Here is a 20,744-nt window from a genome sequence, read left to right as displayed (position 1 = left end):
ACATCTAACAAGCCTAAAGGCCTCAATCCATGCTTGATTCTGACTTTACCTTAACTTCTTCTGACTTCTGAATTCCTAAATAGTCAAGGTAAAAAAGATTAATATTTCTTTCCTTGTGGCATGTTATTACTAATGCGATCATTCCAGACCTAAAAGTACAGAGCTGTCTGCGAAACTACTTTCTTCTTTAGGTCTTTTTGAAAAGTTATTTTAAAGGCAATAACGTCTACAACAAAGAAAGCAGTGAAGAGTTTGGCTGGCAAAGAAAAGATAAAAAACTCAAATTGTCTTGTTACAGTCTCTTGGCTTAAAAACTTCCTCTTGGAATTCACCCAAAAGCAACAAGGAACATGAAAATGCAAGCTGCATCCCAGAGGAAACTGGAAGACATCTGTAGCTTTGAACCACGCAACAGGAGGCGGAGTTGCCAAACTGCAGGGAAGGTCAGACAGAGGAGAAGAAAAAGGCTTGGAGAGGCTGTCCATGCCTGCAGAGCCATACTGCCCAAATAATGAGGATATCCAGCAACAAACCCAGCAGTAACTTTCTGGAAAGGGCAACAGATGTGCAGGGAGCACTAAAAGCTTTCCTGGGCATGGTATGGTGAGACATTTCCAGAAGCAGAAAAGGTCAAATTAAATGAGATACTGTACGGGTGGTAAGACATATTGGCAGGAAGCAGTCTGTTGCCAAGGCAAGGCAAAAAAGAGAGACCCCACTAGGAGCACAACCAGTCTCTGCAACCTTGAGGAAAAACAAGAGTTGAAAGAATCACACTCAGACACACACTCCCAGGTCACAAGAATTCCCATGGGCATGGGATATGGCCCTGTCTCCTGCCCAGGTAAAATTCCTATAAATAGCTACTTCATAAGGAACTCACCTAATCACAAGAAAAGAAAACCTTTACAGAGATGCCACAAGAAGGGAAATATGAAAATGAATGACAGATGAAAAACACCCACCAAAGCAATGTTACATGCAACAGATGAAAATTTTACCCAAATGTATTTTCATAAATTCACAAAACAATGAAATAACTGATTCTGTCTACAAAAACAGAGTAGGATTTGCAAGAGTTCTGGGAAGCAAGAGAAGGAAATAGAGGAGGAGAGACCTCCAGATGAAAAGCCAGAAGAATGGTTACAAATGGCACTACTACATAATGAATGTTTGTGGCACTCTCGAACTCAGACTGCAACTTAATGCCCAGCATGATGATACCTGGAGTCAGGGCCTTCAGGGGGTGACTACAGACTAAGGGTGGAGCCCTCGTGAGTGGGGTTAGTGTCCTTATGAAAAACATGTAGAGAACTCTCGTCTCTTCCACTATTGAGGAAAACACACCACCCAAGACAGTAATCTATGAACCAGGAAGTAGGTCTAGACACCGAACCCACTGACCATTGACCTTGGATTTTCCGGCCTCCAGGACTGTGAGAAATAAATTTCTGTTGTTTTCCTGTTTATGCTACTTTATCTGAGTCCATCTGGGTTGCTATAACAGACACCAAGATAGAAGTAGCTAAAAGGAAATACACACTGGTGAAAAAATGAGAGTCTTGAGAGGAAAAAAGGGGGATTAAAAAAAAGCAAGCAGAAGATTTAAAACAGAAACATCATAAATATGGAAGACAAACAGAGGAGACCCAACACACCCTTAGCAGGTATCCCAAAAGAAAAAAGAACTAAATAATGGAACAAGAAAATACTAACATTTTAGAAATAAAAGTCTCCATAATAAATAAACACATCATGTCCCAGAAACAACTAAAGTTATGAACACATGGAAGTTTCCTGTGTCATCACAGAAATTCAAACATTAAGAAGGAATCATTTGGGCATCTAAATAAAAGCCAAAAAAATATATATATATATGTATGAGGGGACAAAAGTTCAGACCCATCCATAGCAACAGCTGTAAGCAAGCAGGACTCATGAGTTGTTCCACATCCCCTGCTATAACTGCCCCCCATCTCAGGCATCCTTCCTGAGTTTTTCAGATGCTAGAAACCACCACCAAATGGAAGGAATTAGCTACCTGATGATCATGAGCACATGGACCTCAGATCTACTGATGCCTAAGGATTGATGAAGTTAGCCGCCCTGTTACCTCGCCATGAACCAATCAGAAAATGTGTACGAGACACTCACATACCCTGCTTCACCTGGCCTTTGGAAATGCTTTGCTGAAACATGGACGGACCCAGAGATTGCCATATTGAGTGAAGTCAGACAAAGAAGGAGAAATATGGTATGGTATCTAAGACATGTGGAATCTAAAAAGAAACAATACAAATGAACTTACCTACAAAACAGTAACAGACTCAACAGACTCAAAGACTTAGAGAATGAACTTACAGTTGCTTGCTGCTGGGGAAGGGCAGGGAGTGGAGAATGGGAAAAAGGATAGTTAGGGAGTTTGGGATGGACACATACACACTGCTGTATTTAAAATGGATAACCAACAAGGTCCTACTGCTTAGCACAGGGAACTCTGCTCAGTGTTATGCGGCAGCCTGGATGGGAGGGGAGTTTGGAGGAGCATGGATACATGTGTGTGTCTGGCTGAGTCTCTTCACGGTTCTCCGGAAATAATCACAGCATTGTTAATTGGCTGTACTCCAATACAGTTTTTTTTTTTTTTAATGCTTTGCTGAAACCCTTTGGGAAGTCTGGGAGTTTTCTGAGCACGAGCCACCTGTTCTCCTCGCTTGGGCCTGCAACAATACTTTCTCTGCTCCAAACTCTGACGTCTGTTTGTTGGGCCTCACTGCGTGTTGAGTACACAAACGTGCACTCAATAACATGTTCAATGTTTAAATGACCAAACTGTTCCAGAAATAAAAGATGAATCCAAACATGAAATCTAGCTGAATTTTCGTTCAAACATTTAAATGAATCAAGAACTCAGGCCCTTCTGGGTAAGTTATTAAAGGATAAACTGCAAAACAAGAGGCAAAGTGGCGAGACGAGGGAAAGCAATTACTGGTAAACTTTAAATCCATGTATACAGTAAGAGGAAGGCTAAAAGCACTAATATATGCAGAATATTATAATTCCTGACAACACAGAAATAATTTAAAAACTGGCAAAGGAAGGAGTTGAGATGGCGAGAGGCCTGTAGGTTAATTGTTACCATATGTTACCATAAGACTGATAATAAAAAGAGAATTTAAATCCCCAAAGATATACAACTGGTTAATAAGCATGCAAAAATATGTTCAACACTGTTCTCCACTAAGAAATGCAAATTGCATCCACAATGATATTTCACACCCACTGTAACGGGCAGTAACGTGTTATTGACAGTAGGGAAAAAAACTGGAATTTTTCATACACTGCTGATGGTCGGTGGGAATACTAAAAGGGGCAGACTTTGGAGACTATTTGGGAAGCTTCTTAAAACTTAATCATAAATTTCATATATAACCTAGTGATTGGGTTCCCCTAGTGACTCAGATATTATACTCCTAGACATCATCCCAAGATAGATGAAAATGTATGTCTTCACAAAGACTTGTGTATATAGGAACATCAGAGCTTAAAAAAAAAAAAAACCAGCACATGGAAATAATCCAAATGATCACCACCCAGTGAATGGATAAGGAAAACGCGGTATATCCATACAAGGAACTATTATTTAATAACAGAAAATGAAATGCAAATAAAACACTACAACACAGATGAATCCCCAAAACATTTTGTTAAGTGAAAGGCGCCAGATACAAAGGACTCCATAGCATATGACCCTACTTACATGAAAATATCCAGGTAAGACAAATTTAGTGGCACAAGTTGTTGCTTGGGCTGACAGCAAAGGGCCTGGGGGAGGGAGATCTTTTGGGAGGCGATATAAACGTTCTGAAACTAGATTGTCGTGATGGCCACATAAATCTGTAGATTTACAAAAATCCTTCGTACATTTCAAAACAGGTCAAAGGTAGAACATGTAAATTGCACATTAAATACATGATATGTAGATGGACACACACATGAATACTCTTGGAAGGGCAAGGGTAGGTAGGGGAGCTAGGTCCGTGGAGACAACCAACCCGGTTACGAACAAGAGTGAGGAAGCTTTGAGAAACGCCTTTTCGCTGTATACTTTTGGAGACCTTTAACGTTTTATACCATTCAGAACAAAATTAAGACAGTTTTTAAAAATTTCACTTTCTAAGCAGACACATTCCTGCAGTCCAGCCAGGTCCTCTTGAGAATATGAAATCGACTAAGATGAAATCAGAGTAAACAAGGTGCCAATCATCAACCAAAACAAGCTGATCAAGAGGAATTTTGGCAAGAGGTCTTCTTTCCAGTTTTAAATGTAAGTTACTGGAAAATTCCAGGCAAAGAAAGACTCATAGAAAGTGACTAATTCACAGAAGCAGGAGCCCAAGGTAGATGAGCGGGAAGCTACAGGCTTGGGTTCTAGAGCCTCTGGAGAGTCAAGGGCTGAAGGTTGGGGAGGCAAGACAGACCATGTGAAACTCCCAGGAGGGCAAAGGCTGTTCACGCCAGCTTAGCAGTGGGAGACAAAGCCACCTTGGGATCCTGTACCTGGGGAGCCACAGGCCAGGGACCAGGAGACACGCCCCAGAAAGGCAGGCGGCCCAGCAACTCTGGAGCACAGATGGCCACAGCTGGCCTTTCACGAGATTCTCCAGGCCAGAATACTGGAGTGGGTAGCCTTTCCCTTCTCCAGGGGATCTTCCCAACCCAGGGATCGAACGGGGGTCTCCTGCATTGCAGGCGGATTCTTTACCAACTGAGCTATCAGGAAAGCTTCATGAGACTTAGATATGGGGTTTTAAGAAAGTTCAAAACACAGCTATCTGGATGGATAGATTTGCTTACTTCAAAAAAAGTCTGAACAGAAGTAGCAACTGCAGATCAGCTGTTTCACATCAACCAGACACTTCAAACAGGCGAGGGGCTGACAGGCCAGCTAGATCATTTGGGAGAAGAGGGACCAGGGTATCAACTCTTGGCAAGTGAAGTCAAAGTCGCTCAGTCGTGTCCAACTCTTTGCAACCGTGGAGTCGCATGACTCCATGGACTATACAGTCCATGGAATTCTCTAGGCCAGAATACTGGTGTGGGTAGCCTTTCCCTTCTCCAGGGGATCTTCCCAACCCCAGGGATCGAACGGGGGTCTCGCACATTGCAGGTGGATTCTTTACCGGCTGAGCCACAAAGTCATGGGCCAAATTTCACCCACAAAGTAGGGAAAAAACTGTGGAAACCTGATAAAAGAGAATTTCTTCACTGTGTTGCCTCTCCAATCCCAGGGGGAAAAAATTAAGCAGGCTCTCTTAAATACCTCTAACAGACCTCTGCAAAGTACTTCAAGGAACACTCAGAGCAAAGGAGAAAGCTTCTCACATTGTAGAGGTTATTTCCAGTGTCTAGTTTTAACCACATCGCTTTTCTACTCAAAAGCCCGAGTCTTACCCACACCAAGATAAATGAGAAAATTCCCAGCCGGGCATTTCAACGACTTGCCCCCATCTCTCTCCTTGTAAATAATAAACTGCTTTCTAATCCAACTGGATTCTGTTCCACACGCCTGCATTTTCCTACTGCTGTGTAGTTGCTTCCTTCTGTAAAATATTCCACTTTACAGAGGGTTGTGATGTTACCTCCTCCGTAAGTCTTCCTTGGTCTACTTTCAGAGGGGAAAAGCCCACCTTGCGTCAGTCTCCCTGGCATTTTGCTCGTCTGTGGCTTACATTTCACTTGCTTTCCAGGCCTCTCTCCTCATTTCCTGCAGTGTGAACTCAATTACAAGTCCAGAGGGGCAGGACAAGTCTGGCTGCCGTTACCTGGGAATGTGACATTCCTCTCCTGTCTTAGGGCGAGAACCCGCCCGACTCGGGGGCTGTAAAAACTTCAGGAGTCGCGTCTCCACTGCAAACATCACTTTCCTAAAAGATGGCGAAAAAGCCTACCTCTGCCTGCAGGGCTTCTTAGAAAGTGGCTGCAAACTGGCAGCATCAATACCACCTGGGAGCTCATTAGAAATGCAAATTATCGGCCTCGGCACAGGCCCGCTGAATCAGAAAGAGGGATGGGGTGGGGTTAACATGCTTCCCAAGAGACCCAGGCAGAGGCTCCACCCCGGGACCACTGCCTCTTCCTAGGATCCCCAGTGAGGATCAGCTGAGGTCAGAAAACCCAGCTGACACCAATCAAGCACTTACCTGTTAACTTCAAGAAAAAACTAGAGAAAGAGCTACAGAAAGATTCTCTCAATAGCTCTTGGCAAGAAGAAGTGGCATTCCTTTTCCCATCCGATTTTCATTTGTATTCCAACCTTGTCCTGAAAACGGTTTAAGACATCGCTTTTGTTTGCATTTTCACCGATCTGGTAGCACCTATTTCCTCCAATGAAATAAACAGGCAAAGACAAAAATGTAGGATGGGGGTGGAAGTAAATAAAAGGCGTGAGGAAGAGAAGGCTCTTACTCCAGTAGGAGGAAAAAAAAAAATCAGGAAACCAGAAAAAAAAATCTCCACTGATTCACATTTTCATGATGTCCATTTCTTGGTGATTCTGAGAGTAAGAAATTAAATTTTAGCTTCCCCTCCATTTTTCTCTCTAATTGAAAGCCCTGGGTAAATAAAATGGAAGGAGAAAGGCAGTCTTCTGTAAGATAAGAAACCAGCTGGCAGCTTCTTCCGGTTCCCACATAGCAATGGCACTGCAGTGGACCCAGAGGCTGTATTTCTGAGGCTGCAGTCAAGCTCACTCTATGTAACACACATCATTCTTAGCCACTCACTAAGGAAAATCCTCTTCTTCGCCAATTGACACTGGCCAGCTCTCCAAAACCCTCATCTCCTCCGCCCGTAAGGAGGGTGCAGGATATATTATTGGATCTGCTTACTCTACATCCTTGAAAATGACAGACTGTTTAAAGAATGCTATCACTGAAATATCACAATAACCGGTATCATTGCCATTCACAAGCATTCTGAAGGACCTGTTATAATCCAGGGACTTACATTTTGGACACCAAGCAGGAACAATGAACCATACAAGTTCATCCCTCAAGCAGAAGAGAGAAAGTACTCAGTGATAACTGTTGAAGGCAATGTTTTTATTCTGACAATAGGTACAGTATTACGTGAACTGTAAAAGCTACGGAGAATGTCAAGGAAGTCACCTGTCCTTGGGAAAAAACTAACAGTTTTTGAGTAGCCCTGAGGGCAGATAGAAATGTATGGAGAACACACACGGTCTTGCCAGAGCTCACGCCTGCATTCAGTAAGGAAGTGTCCGCCCAATGCCAGGAGCTGTGCACAAGACGGATACAGACAAGAGAGGCAAGAAGACAGTGAAAAGGATAAAGCAGGGAGATGCAGCTTTCACTCTGCCTGAAATAATAGGGGCCAAGGGATAGGAGGCGCATCTGATGGATCAGAACGAGCCACTGTGGTTTTTAAGACAAGGTAAACCCATGCAACTTTAAGGAAAAAAAATTGGCAGGGAATTCCCTGGCGATCCAGTGGTTAGGACTCAGCACTTTCACTGCCACAGTCCTGGGTTCAATCCCTGGTTGGGAAACGAAGATCCCAGAAGGCGTGAAGTGAAGTGAAAGTCGCTCCGTCGTGTCCAACTCTTTGCGACCCCATAGACTGTAGGCCACCAGGCTCCTCTGTCCATGGGAATTCTCTAGGCAAGAAAATTGCAGTGGCTTGCCATGCCCTCCTCCAAGGGATCGTCCCAACCCATGGAACAAATCCAGGTCTCCCAAATTTCAGGGGGTTCCTTACCATTTGAGCCACCAGAGAAGCCCCCCAAAAGGCATATGGTGCTACTGAAGAGAAAAACCAGAAAAAATTTGGCAGTGAAGTGTTGGTTAGATGACAACATGGGTTACCTCTTAGGAAACAACTCTGTGATACTCCATGCAAGAAAGGATGGTAGCCACAATGAGAACAGAGAGAAAGGAGGCATATTCCGGGAATATTTTGACATTAAGAATCTTTGCAAATTGATGACAAATTAGGGGTGGGATAAGAAGATGGGATTATGGGCAAATCCGCAACTTCAATGCTAGTGAGAGACAGAACTCAAGGACATGCGGGAAGGTCCATGCTGTGACTGACTGAGATGACTGCAAGACAGGAAGATAGAATGTCCTAGAATATTCTAAAGGTCATTCTCTCCATTTATTCAATGCCCACCCTTCCTTGTCCCCTGGCTACCGCCTCCCAAATGCTTTCTTCAAAGTAACTGAGTAGAGGGGCCTGAGGTTCAGGAAAGGGACTTTAAAGTCATCCATGTATAAGTCAGAGGTGACACTGTGCCAGTGGGTAACATTTTGGAGAGCCTGGAAAGGGCACAGAAAGACAAAACCAAGATAGTACCCTGGAGTGCATGCCAAGACGCATGGGCAGAAAGAGGGAATAAGCAGACTTGGTGAAGGATTCAAAGGTTCTCAGAATTGGAAGGACTTCTGGAGAGCACTGGGGCTTCACTGGTGGCGGCAGTGGTAAAGAACCCGTCTGTCTAATGCAGGAGACATAAGAGACGTGGGTTCAGTCCCTGGGTTGGGAAGATCCCCTGGAGGAGGGCATGGCAACCCACTCCAGTATTCTTGCCTGGAGAAGCCCCATGAACTGAGGAGCCTGGCAGGCTATCAACCATAGAGTTGCAAAGACTGAAGAAACTTAGCATGCACGCTGGAGAGGATGTATGACCACCTTGTCCCTGATGGATAAATCTCATATTTATAAAAGACTGAGGCTGAAAATCCATTCCACAATTATAGCAGGAAGCCAAGGAGGCAAGAGTATCACCAAGGACTAGAGAGGGAACCACAATGCTGAATGCTCTTGGGGCAACAAGGCAAATGAGGATTAAGAATTAAACTTCGTTCACTAGATCTGATATGCTGGGTATTCACTGGTATGAAGAGAAAAGTTATCTGGGGAGAAATGAATGTAAAGCCAGAGGGATTATTAATAATGGAGAGAGCAAATATATTAGCCCATACTAATCTGTTTTTAATAGAATTAATTTTTTAGAGCAGTTTTACGTTTCTAAGAAAATAAGGAGAAGGAGCCTGGGATTAACATATTCACACTATATATAAAATAGGTAAACAAGAATCTACTGTATAGCAGAGAACTATACTCAGTATCTTTAAATAACCTAAAATGGAAAAGAATTTGAAAAAGTATATATATGTATGTGGTATGTATATAATCACTGGATCACTTTGCTGCACACTTGAAACTGATTCAGTTCAGTTGCTCAGTCGAATCTGACTCTTTGCGACCCCATGGGCTGCAGCACCCCAGGCTTCTCTGTCCATCACCAACTCCTGGAACTTGCTCAAACTCATATCCATCAAGTTGGTGATGCCATCTAGCCATCTCATCTTCTGTCATCCCCTTCTCCTGCCTTCAATCTTTCTCAGCAACAGGGTCTTTTCCAATGAGTCGGTTCTTTGAATTAGGTGGCCAAAGTATTGGAGCTTCAGCTTCAGCATCAGGACTGATTTCCTTTAGGATTGACTGGTTAGGTCTCCTTGTTGTCCAGGGACTCTCAAGAGTCTTCTCCAACACCACAGTTCAAAAGCATCAATTCAGCGCTCAGCTTTCTTTATGGTCCAGCTCTCACATCCATAACACATGACTACTGGAAAAACCACAGCTTTGACTAGACAGACCTGTGTCGGTAAAGTGATGTGTCTGCTTTTTAATATGCTGTTTAGGTTTGTCATAGCTTTTCCTCCATCTTTTAATTTCATGGCTACAGTCATCATCTGCAGTATTTTATACGATATTGTAAATTAACTGTATTTCCATTTTTTAATATTTATTTATTTGGCTTTGCCAGGTCTTAATTGTAGCACATGGGATCTTTACCTGTGGCATGTGGTAGATCTAGTTCCCCGACCAGGGATTGAACCCCAGGCCTCCTGCACTGGGCACGCAGAGTCTTAGCCATTGGACCATCAGGGAAGTCCTGTACTTCAATTTTTTTAAATCATTAAAAAAAAAAAGAAAAAACTCAGTGCTGCTGGATTGAGTGTATTAACAGATTCAAACTTTGCAAATACAGCTGATGAAAATCTGAAAATCTTAAAAAAATAAACAAAACCAAAAACACAACCCAGAGAGTTCCTAAATACCCCCTCTCCCCACACAGCTTTCCTATTAACATCTCACATTACTGTGGTACATTTGTTACAACTGATGGATCAATACTGACAAATTATGATGAACTTAGGTCCATAGTGTGTATTAGGGTTCACTGTTTGGGTTATACAGTTGGGGTCTAACAAAGGCATAATGTCACGTATCCACCATTACAGTAACATATAGAATCCTTTCACCACCCAGAGGTCTTCTGTTCTCCGTCTATTCATTCCTTCCCCCTCTTGTCCCCTGACAACCACTATCTCTATAGTTTTGCCTTTTCCAGAAAGTCATCTATAGCTGGAATCAGACAGTATGCAGCCTTTTCAGACTGGCTTCCTTCACTTAGCAATGTGCATTTAAGATTCCTCTATGTTTTTCCAAGCTTGACAGCTCAATTCTTTTCACTACTGAAAAAGATTCCACTGCCTGGAACTGTGCTGCTGGTTAAGACTCTTGAGAGTCCCTTGGACTGCCATGAGAGCAAACCAGTCAATTTGAAAGGAAACCAACCCTGAACATCCATTGGAAGGACTGATGCTGAAGCTGCACTACGTTGGCCCCCTGATGCAAAGAGCTGACTCACTGGAAAAGACCCTGACGCTGGGAAAGATTAAGGGCAGGAGGAACAGGGGGCACAGAGGATGAGGTGACTGAATGACATCACTGACTCAATGGATGTAAGTTTGAGCAAACTCTGGGAGATAGTGGAGGACAGAGGAGCCTGGTGTGCTGCAGTCCATGGGGTCGCAAAGAGTCGGACATGACACAGCAACTGAAAAACAGCACCACCACCATTTATTGATCCACCCAGTGGAACTGGTTGCTTTCAGTTTGGGGCTACTCTGACATGATTTCCAATTACAGGCATGGGAGAGTGTAGCTGTCACCTCCAACAGTAACCAGCTCCACTTGAGATTAGAAACGTGAGGTGAGCAAGTCCTGGGGCTTAATGGACAAATCTGCTGTCAATTTCAGGCGCAGTCAAGCCCACACATTGGCAGGCAATTTATCTCAAAGGTCCTATGAGATACCTTTCCTCCTTTACTTCAAGATACAGTGATGGGGCTTAATAAATAACTAAAAATGTTTTTGGAATGCAAAAAAAAAAAAAAAAGGCACCAGGCATTTTCCTGAATAAACTCTAAAGCATTGTTAAGCTTGTTTTCAATTAAGTCAGGATATCTCCAACAACCTCATTATGTAATAAATAAACGTTAAATAAAAGAGTTAATTTACCCTCTATCATTATCGGCTGCCATTTCAAACACTCAGAAAATGATGCTCAAGAACTAAATGGCAACGCTGAAGTGTGTCCTACATCCTGTGTAACATTCTACTGACATCTTTTCTAGAGTGAGTAACGACATTATTTCATATAACTTGAAGAAAAAAGAAGAGCATTTCCTAAAGCTGAACAAATCCAATGAATCATAAATGACAGGGCTTCCCTTCAGGGTGGGAAAAGGAAAGCAATTTCTATTAAACTATTAAAGGATCGACTGTGAAATTCTCTCACCCTTCCAATATTATTTGAGAAATACACTGGGTGCTGTTATCACAGACCGAATGATACAATAAAATACAACCGAGTGTAAATGGTATCAAATTCTGTAAACACTTCCCCTAGAATTAATTATTAGTCAAAACAATGGAAGGTCAAGGGGAAAAAAAAAGAACATAATAAAAAAGTGAAACCCCTTGTGAAAACAAAAAGAATTTAAATGTCAGCTTGGTTAATAAATAAGGTATTTAATTAAACAATGTTGTCCATTAATAAAATTAATGATGATGAATAGCACATTTTTGCTGCAGGGTGTTGTTAGAGAAAAGATTTAGATATCATCCGTCAGACTGCATATCCATCAGGTTCTAATCCTCATTTCTGAACTGTGAGTGTATGATAAAATTAACTTTTCCTGAGTTTTAGACTTGTCATTCACAGAATGTGGAGAAATCAACTAAGCACAGAACAGAACATTTTCATTTAAGCAACACTTATGTAGCCCTTTCTAGAGCAGATACTGTTCTATAAGCCTTGTAAATACCAATTTACTTAATCTTCAAGACCACCATTATGTGGATACTACTAGTGACCCCTTTCACAGATGAGAAAACTGAGACAAAGAGATTAAGTCCATTTTCCCACAGTCACCCAGCTAGCAAAGTCGCAGACATGGGACCAGACAGCGGACAGGCTGGTTTTACCACTTGTCATGAGCCCTCCTGGACAAGATAATCTGTAAATTGTCACCCTCTCTAATACTCAGCGACCTTATGACTTAGTCACCTTAGATGAAATCAATTCTTCCCCAAACTTCTTACCTTTTCCAGCACAGAGATGTCAATCAAGCTAACCACTAGGCTAATCACCCATGTAAGCTGCAAAGGACACCAGTGGAGAAAACTCAACAAATAATCGAAACGCTTACTGAATTATCCCTAGACCTCCAAAGAGTATAGGGTACTTTTCTTCTGTGACAGATTTTATTTTCTTGAGCCCTGAAATCTCTGCAGATGGTACCTGCAGCCATGAAATTAAAAGACGCTTACTCCTTGGAAGGAAAGCTATGACAAACCTAGAAGTGTATTAAAAAGCAGAGACACCTTTTGCCAACAAAGGTCCATCTAGTCAAAGTTACAGTCTTTCTAGTAGTCATGTACAGATGTGACAGCTGGACCATAAAAATGGCTGAGCACCAAAGAACTAATGCTTTTGAACTGCGGAGCTAGAGAAGGCTTGAGAGTCCCTTGGACTGCAACCAGTCAATCCTGAAGGAAATCAACCCTGAACACTCATTGGAAGGACTGATGCTGAAGTTCCAATGCTCTGGCCACCTGATGTGAAGAGCCAACTCATCAGAAAAGACCCTGATGCTGGGAAAGATTGAAGGCAAAAGGAGGGGATGGCAGAGGATGAGGTGGTTAGATGGCATCATCTACTCAATGGACATAAATTGGATCAAACTCCAGGAGATAGTGGATGACAGAGGAGCCTGGCATGCTGAAGTCCATGGGGTTGCAATGAGTAGGACACAATTTAGCAACTGAACACCAATTTTTTTCTATCTTTTAAAAATTATCGTTGGTTTATAATATTGTATTATTTTCAGGTATACAGCATAGCGATTCAGCACTTATACAGATTATATTCCAAAGTTATTACAAAACAATGCCAATAATCCCCCATGCTGTGTACCATATCCTTGTAACCTGTTTATACATAGAAGACTGTACCTCTTAACCTCTTACCCCTATCTAACCCTAACCCTTTTCCCTCTTCTCACTGGTAACCACTGGTTTGTTCTCTATATCAGTAAATCTGTTTCTGCTTTGTTATATTCACCAGTTTGTTGCATTTTTTTAGATTCCACATATAAGTGACAGCATAAAGTATTTGTCTTTCTCTGTCTGACTTATTTCATATTTCCATATCCTCCAGGTCCATCCAGGTATGTTGTTTCAAATGGCAAACTTTCATTCTTTATTACGGCTGAGTAGTATGTCAATGTGTGTGTGTGTGTGTGTGTGTGAGACACACATTTATCCATTCATCTGTTGATGGCACTTTTATAAATAAATAAACAATGCTGCTATGAACATTAGGGCTTCCCTGGTGGCTTAGAGGGTAAAGAATCCACCTGCAATGCAGGAGACCTGGGTTCGATCTCTGGGTCAGTAAGATCCCCTGGAGAAGGGAATGGCGACCCACTCCAGTATTCCTGCCTGGAGAATCCCATGAACAGAGAAGTCTGGTGGGCTACAGTACATGGAGTTGCAAAGAATCAGACACGACTGAGCAACTAACACTTTCACTTTCGTGAACACTGGGATGGATGCAACTTTATGGACCAGTGTTTTCATTTTCTCTGGATATGCACCCAGCAGCAGAACTGTTAGGTCATATGGCAATCCTATTTGTAGGTTTTTGAGGAACTTCCATACTGTTTTCCACAGTAGTTGCACTAATTTACATTCCCACCAACAGCAACAGTGTAAAAATGCCCCTTTTTCCTCATCCTCACCAACATTTGTCATTTTGTGTCCTTGATGACAGTCATTCTGAGAGGTGTAAGGTGATATCTCATTGAGGTTTTGATTTGCATTTCTCTGATGATTAATGATATTGAGCATCTTTCCATGTGTCTCTTCGTCATCTGTATATCTTCCTTAGAAAAAATGTCTTTTCAGGTCTTTTGCCCCTTTCTTAATAAGGTTGTTTGGTTTCGGGTTTCCCTTGTGGCTCAGCTGGTAAAGAATCTGCCTGCAACGTGAGTGACCTGGGTTCGATCCCTGGGTTGGGAAGATCCCCTGGAGAAGCAAAAGGTTACCCAGTTCAGTATTCTGGCCTGGAGAATTCCATGGACCATACAGTCCATGGGGTCACAAAGAGTCGGACGTAACTTTTCGGTTCTTTGTTTGGGCTTCCCTTCTGGCTCAGTTGGTAAAGAATCTGCCTGCAAGGCAAGAACCTGGGTTCAATCCCTGGGTTAGGAAGATCCCCTGGAGAAGGGAAAGGTTTCCTACTCTAGTATTCTGGCCTGGAGAATTCCATGGACTGTATAGTCCATGGGGTCGCAAAGAGTCGAACATGACTGAGCGACTTCACTTCACTTGGTTTTGATTATTAAATTGTATGAGCTGTCTGCATAACCTCCTATCAATCATACCATTTGAAAATATTTTCTCCCATCTGGTAGGCTGTCTTTTCATTTTGTCAACGGTTTCCTGTGCTATGCAAAAGATTTTAAGTTAATTAGGTCCTATTTGTTTATTCTTGCTTTTGTTTCTTTTGCTTTAGGAGACAGATCCAAAAAAGACTGTTACGATTAATATCAAAGAGTGCTCTGCCGGTGTTCTTCTCTACGAGTTTTATGGTTTCCGGTCTTACATTTAGGTCCTTAATCCATTTTGAGTTTATTTTTGTGCACAGTGTGAGAAAACGTTCTAATTTCATTTTTTTACAATGTAGTTATCTAGTTTTCCCACGGTGCATTGTCTTTTTATGGTTCTGAATTATGCATTTTTAGCTGTCTTAAATCATTTCTCACTTCTACAAGGGACGATTTTTCAAAATGTCTATACACGTAGTGGAGGAGAGCCTTCATGGAACACCCGTGAATTAGCTGAGTTCTCGGCACTAAAGACACTTGTAGAGGGCAGGCCAAGGCCTTCAGTGTGAAAACTGCCAAGCATCGAGGGGACTCTCCTGGGCAAAGTCAAAGAAAGTCCAAGGCAAATTAAGATAACGGCTCCTCTCCCAATCCAAACCCTCAGTTCCCATGGAGCTCACTGCTCGACTGAAACATATGAAACCAGACCCGATCCATATACCACGCAGGCAGACACGACACTAAAGTGGGGCTGAGGACTGAGCTCCATTGGTCGTCAGCTCAGAGGACACGTCACCTTGTGAAACGAGACCTCGAAGCACAGAGCTGTTTCCGTCACTGCTGAGAAACACAAGTTTTCATTCCAACCGTTTTCTCACAAAGCGCTTTCGCCTATTAACATGTGCCATCCATTAAGCACTCATCTGCATGACTTTACTACTCACAATTCTACAGGACTGACTGCTACACTGGGCAGATAGATACCTGCAGAAGGAAGTTTACTGGGAGAGACTGGGAAAGGCTGGAGAACCGAGAAGGGCAAACAAGAGGCCAAGTGAGCTCTTGGCTGAATGCCAGGCCCTGGTCTGAACACTCACTTCTACAAGGGGTCTCCCAGACCCTCCTCATGGCTTAAAAGAAGGGGTCACCAGCTGTTTCCCAAACGGGGTGCCTGGGGCTCACTTACGTAGCAGTCAGAGTCTAGAAGTCATCAACATTCTATTACCTGCCAAAAAGCCAATAATTAAAGAAATATAAGTGTAACCAGAAGACCAGACCACCTGACCTGCCTCCTGAGAAATCTGTATGCAGTTTTCATGCATGGATATCAAAGCTGGACCATAAAGAAGGCTGAGCACTGGAGAATTGATGCTTTTGAACTATGGTGTTGGAGAAGACTCTTGAGAGTTCCTTGGACTGCAAGGAGATCCAACCAGTCCATCCTAAAGGAAATCAGTCCTGAATATTCATTGGAAGGACTGATGCCGAAGCTGAAACTCCAATACTTTGGCCACCTGAAGGGAAGAACTGACTCCTTGGAAAAGATTCTGATGCAGGGAAAGATTAAAGGCGGCAAGAGAAGGGGACAACAGAGGATGAGATGGTTGCATGGCATCACTGACTCAATGGACATGAGTCTGAGTAAGCTCTAGGAGTTGGTAATGGATAGGCAAGCCTGGTGTACTGCAGTCCATGGGATTACAAAGAGCTGGACACGACTGAGCAGCTGAACTGAAGTGTACCCGGTACAACAAATAAGGACAGAAGTAACAATATCTGGACAGCAAGAAATGGCAAATAAAAAGCATACATTTTTAAATATTATAGTCCATTTTTTCAAACAGTTTTTCTGGGTGTGCTCAGTCACGTCTGACTCTGCAACCCCATGGACTGTAGCCCATCAGGCTCCTCTGTCCACGGAATTCTCCAGGCAAGAATACCAGAGTGCGTAGTCATTCTCTTCTCCAGGGGATCTTCCCAACCCAGGGATCAAACCCAGGTCTTCTGCATTGCAGGCAGATTCTTTACCACTGAGCCACTGGGGAATAGCTGCTTTGCTGGAACACAAAAATCCTCCTATAACAAGTTCTATGTATAGAATATATATATTCCTAGATCATACAGCATAAAATTTGAAAGAGAACAAAGCAACACTCAACACATTATTTGCAAACTCAAATACTGTTTTATGGAAAGACGATGAAAGAAAAAAATTTAAGTTAAGAAGAATATTTCTAACATTGAAAATACAAATATAAGTAAATGATATTCTACCAAAGTCCCACTGAAAGGAAAATGGACTGTTCTATATACCAATATAAGCAAGAAAAATAAAGGCTTTATCTAAAGAATTTTGAAGCTGATGAGATTAAGCAAAAAAATCAAACAAAAAGTATATACAAAAAGTATATCATCTGTTACAGAAAACACGAAGAGACCAAAAAAAGAAAAATCAGAAAAAAATTATGGAATCTTCCTCTCCCCCAAGTCTACATAAATAAACAAGCCTGGGAAATTTTTCCAAACTTTCAACAGATAAACAATCTTTTCTTTTAAAAACAAAAGGTTATACTCCCAAATTCATTTCACTTGAGCCCAAGCAAAACATTTCAAAAGAAAGTTATATTCAAAAATTATTAAAAAGCCTAAATAAAGGAAAAAAACAAAAGCTACTATAAATAAGTAATACATACTTAAATTGGAAATTCTGAGATGGAATAACTCATGGAAAATTAGCCACCTAATTCATTATTATCAGAAATGACAGTATCAATCCTATAATAACTACTAGATATTAAAAAAGGCATTTGAAAATTGAACTTTTATTCTTTATGAATATTCCTAAATGTATGTAAGCACTGAATAGCAACTGGTAGTAGATATATCAAAGCAGGTTTGGGGGAGAGGTGAGATTAGGAACAATTTTTGTGTTTCTTCTTTTTATTGTTGCTGTTCAATCGGCTAACTCATGTTTGACTCTCTACAACCCCATGGACTGCAGTATACCAGGTTCTTCTGTGTTCCACTATCTCCCAGAGTTTGCCCTGATTCATGTCCGTTGAGTCCCTGATACTATCTAACCATCTCATCCTCTGCTGCCTTCTTCTTTTGCCTTCAATCTTTCCCAGCATCAGGGTCTTTTCTAATGAGTCGGTGCTTCTCAATAGGTGGCCAAAGTACTGGAGCTTCAGCTTCAGCATCAGTCCTTCCAATGAATATTCAAGGCTGATTTCTTTTAGGACTAACTGCTGTGAACTCTTTGCTGTCCAAGGGACTCTCAAGTCAACATGAAGTGGATCCCCAGCTGAAGCTGTAAGGGATTCAGGCTCTCTCAAGGACAAATGGCAGGAAACCTTTCTCGGTCAACCGGAACAGGCAGATGTGTGTGCCTGCAAGGAATACCTAGAAGAGCTACCCGGTCATCCTCCAGAGCAGGTCACAGTTCTAGAAAGGCCCACAGTCAGTACCAGGTAAGAGAGCTGGCCTTCAGAGGGAGGTGACACCTGGGTCAAGTCAGGGGATGCGTGGCTGTCCACCTACCGAGGCCACCATGGACACTTGACTGTATGGTTGGTTCCTAAAAGGAAATTATAAATGTAAGCTCCAGCTCCACATGCTAAGGAATCTGTGTGTGTGTGTTAGTTATTCAGTTGTGTCTGACTCTTTGTGACCCCATGGACTATAGCCCACCAGGCTCCTCCGTCCATGGGATTCTCCAGGCAAGAACACTGGAGTGGGTGGCCAGTTCCTTCTCCAGGGGATCTTCCCGACCCAGGGACAGAACTCAGATCTCCCACATTGCAGGCAGATTCTTTACTATCTGAGCCACCAGGGAAAACACCGACTTAGTGGCTTAAAGTTGTTATTATTTTAAAACAGAAAGGTGAACTTAAACATATGTATCATTCTAATGGTGCTTTATCTGGAATTCAGACATTTAAAACTTAGTGTTGGGGCATTCTGACAAAGAGCAGAAAGTATATGATCTCTCCTCTTAAACCCGATTCTGGGACCTTCTCAGCTTCCAGTGCCCATTGCTGCTTTGCCTAAATAAGGCACAGGGAAGGCCATGGATGTTACGTATAGCATATATTTCTTGTGTAACCCAGCTGCCTCTAAGTGGGCATCGTACAAGGGGCAACTGTGTGGGACTCCACTTCTGCTCATCAGCAAGGATTTATCCATATGCCCCCCCACCCAGAGAGCAGCATATTGACCATGCTTTACAAAAAAAGGACAAGTTTCAAAATTGAAAGCCCTTACAGTTCTCTATTTATTAGGACCATTTATACAAGATTATAAGCATTCCAACAGTGACTATTTCATTTCTATTCATGTTTTAGGTTGTGATGAATAATTATACTGATCAATGCTGAAAATCAATGGCATTGAACGAGCAGTTTACAAAAGACACAGGTAAATGGAGAGAGAACCCTGTTAGTGTTGAGAAGGAACCAATATGGTAGCTAGGACAATTTTCTTGAAATGAATATAAAGATTTTTCTGCAATATAAAAATCCATGCAGAATATTTATAGAGCATGACAAAGCCATAGAGAATTCATCCAGAAAATAAACAGGCAGTGAAAGCAAAGGAAATATTCATTTTATGTCATTGTAGAACTTCAAATGCACTGCTAAAGATAACTGTCAAGATGGATCGTTATAAGCTGAGAGGAATTGGAAAGGGAAGCAATGATCACTAGAAGCTAAAATGGCTTCATTAAGAACAAATCAGGCCACAATCACCACCTCTCTGTCTTTGACAGATTTCTGCTCTCAAAGATCAGGAGACTGTGAGAGTGGTAACCTAACTGGAATTTCGGCTAGGCATTTGGAAGAAATGCTTAGGACGTGATTGTGCAATAAATGGAATTAAGAGGAGGGTGACAGTAAAGTTATCGTTACGTTCATCTGCTACTGAACACTGTGCCCAAAGAGTTCTGAATAATTGAAGAACATCTCCCTAGGCGCTGAGTCCCAGAAAAAGGCCCCGCCCTTGCAACTTAACAGCTATCCTTTATTAATTGCTCCAGTGAAGGTTTTAACGGCATGCAAATCGTATTTATGGATGACAAAGCATTAACAAAGAGAAACGCCAAGAGGAAATTTAATAAGAACCTACTAAACGGCCCACATTACATCTTTTTATAGCACATGATATTACTACTCCGCCGGATCGCTCTGAATAAAGCAGTCAGCTGACTGCTTCTACTTGAGCACACATCTTCTCTGAAAGGAAATGGATAAATGCAAGAAGAGCCAGGTTTTCTGTTGGCTCGGCTACCGCAATTATCAGAAGCTCAGGGTTTCTATGGGGTCGCGCAGAGGTGGACATGACTGAAGTGACAGCAGCAGCAGCAGGGTTTCAGCATGGCATCTTCCTGGGAAAGGAAGATCTCCTGAGCCCCGATCAATCTATTGATTATCTATCCATCTATGTACAATTTGCTGCATAGGCAACAGACTGGAGAAACACAGACATCTCATAAAATCTGCTCTGCTTGATAAAATGTCCACTGAAGCCCCACTGAGGGACAGAGCCCTTTCTTTTTATTTACATGGGCTAAATTCTCTACATTCATCATTTTTCTCGTCAGTCTAAAACATCTGCCTGTAAACCATGGTTCTTCTTAAAATGTCAAAAGAAAAACTGGGGGAGATTTTTTTTTGAAAGTAGACATCAGTTCAGTTCAGTGATGTCCAACTCTTTGCAACCCCATGGACTGCAGCATGCCAGGCTTCTCTGTCTATCACCAACTCTCGGAGTGTGCTCAGTAACAATAAGTATAACTTATTATTATAATATTAAGTATAACTCAAAGTTACCTTGCTGGTGTTGCTGGAAATGTGCCATAACACTTCTAGAAACTAATATGTCCCAATACCGTAAATACCATGGAGTGTCTATAATTTGTCACTTATAAGAATTTATCTTTGGGAAAACATCCCAAGGAATGAAAAGGCTACAAATACA

At 42.1% G+C, this 20,744-nt stretch overlaps 1 protein-coding gene across 13 annotated transcripts in view; it reads right to left on the bottom strand.

Annotated features, from left to right (window-relative positions):
- Positions 1-20,744, bottom strand: part of FARP1 (FERM, ARH/RhoGEF and pleckstrin domain protein 1) — a 309,639-nt gene that overhangs the window by 244,150 nt on the left and 44,745 nt on the right. The window contains exon 1 of one of the 13 annotated variants that reach the window (XM_086330341.1): positions 9,883-9,982. The exons of 7 other annotated variants lie outside the window; for them this stretch is intronic. The gene's annotated coding sequence lies outside the window, so the exon portion shown is untranslated. 5 more of the 13 variants (XM_086330339.1, XM_086330334.1, XM_086330331.1 and 2 more) reach the window with 5 other exon arrangements.

The sequence above is a fragment of the Bos grunniens genome, chromosome 12 (assembly GCF_055505025.1).
Source record: "Bos grunniens cultivar Pamir isolate PY7600 chromosome 12, Bosgru_T2T1.0, whole genome shotgun sequence".
In the NCBI taxonomy this organism is placed as follows: domain Eukaryota; kingdom Metazoa; phylum Chordata; class Mammalia; order Artiodactyla; family Bovidae; genus Bos; species Bos grunniens.
The sequence above is the reverse complement of the archived record's forward strand: the minus strand, read 5'-3'. Positions and strand labels throughout refer to the sequence as shown.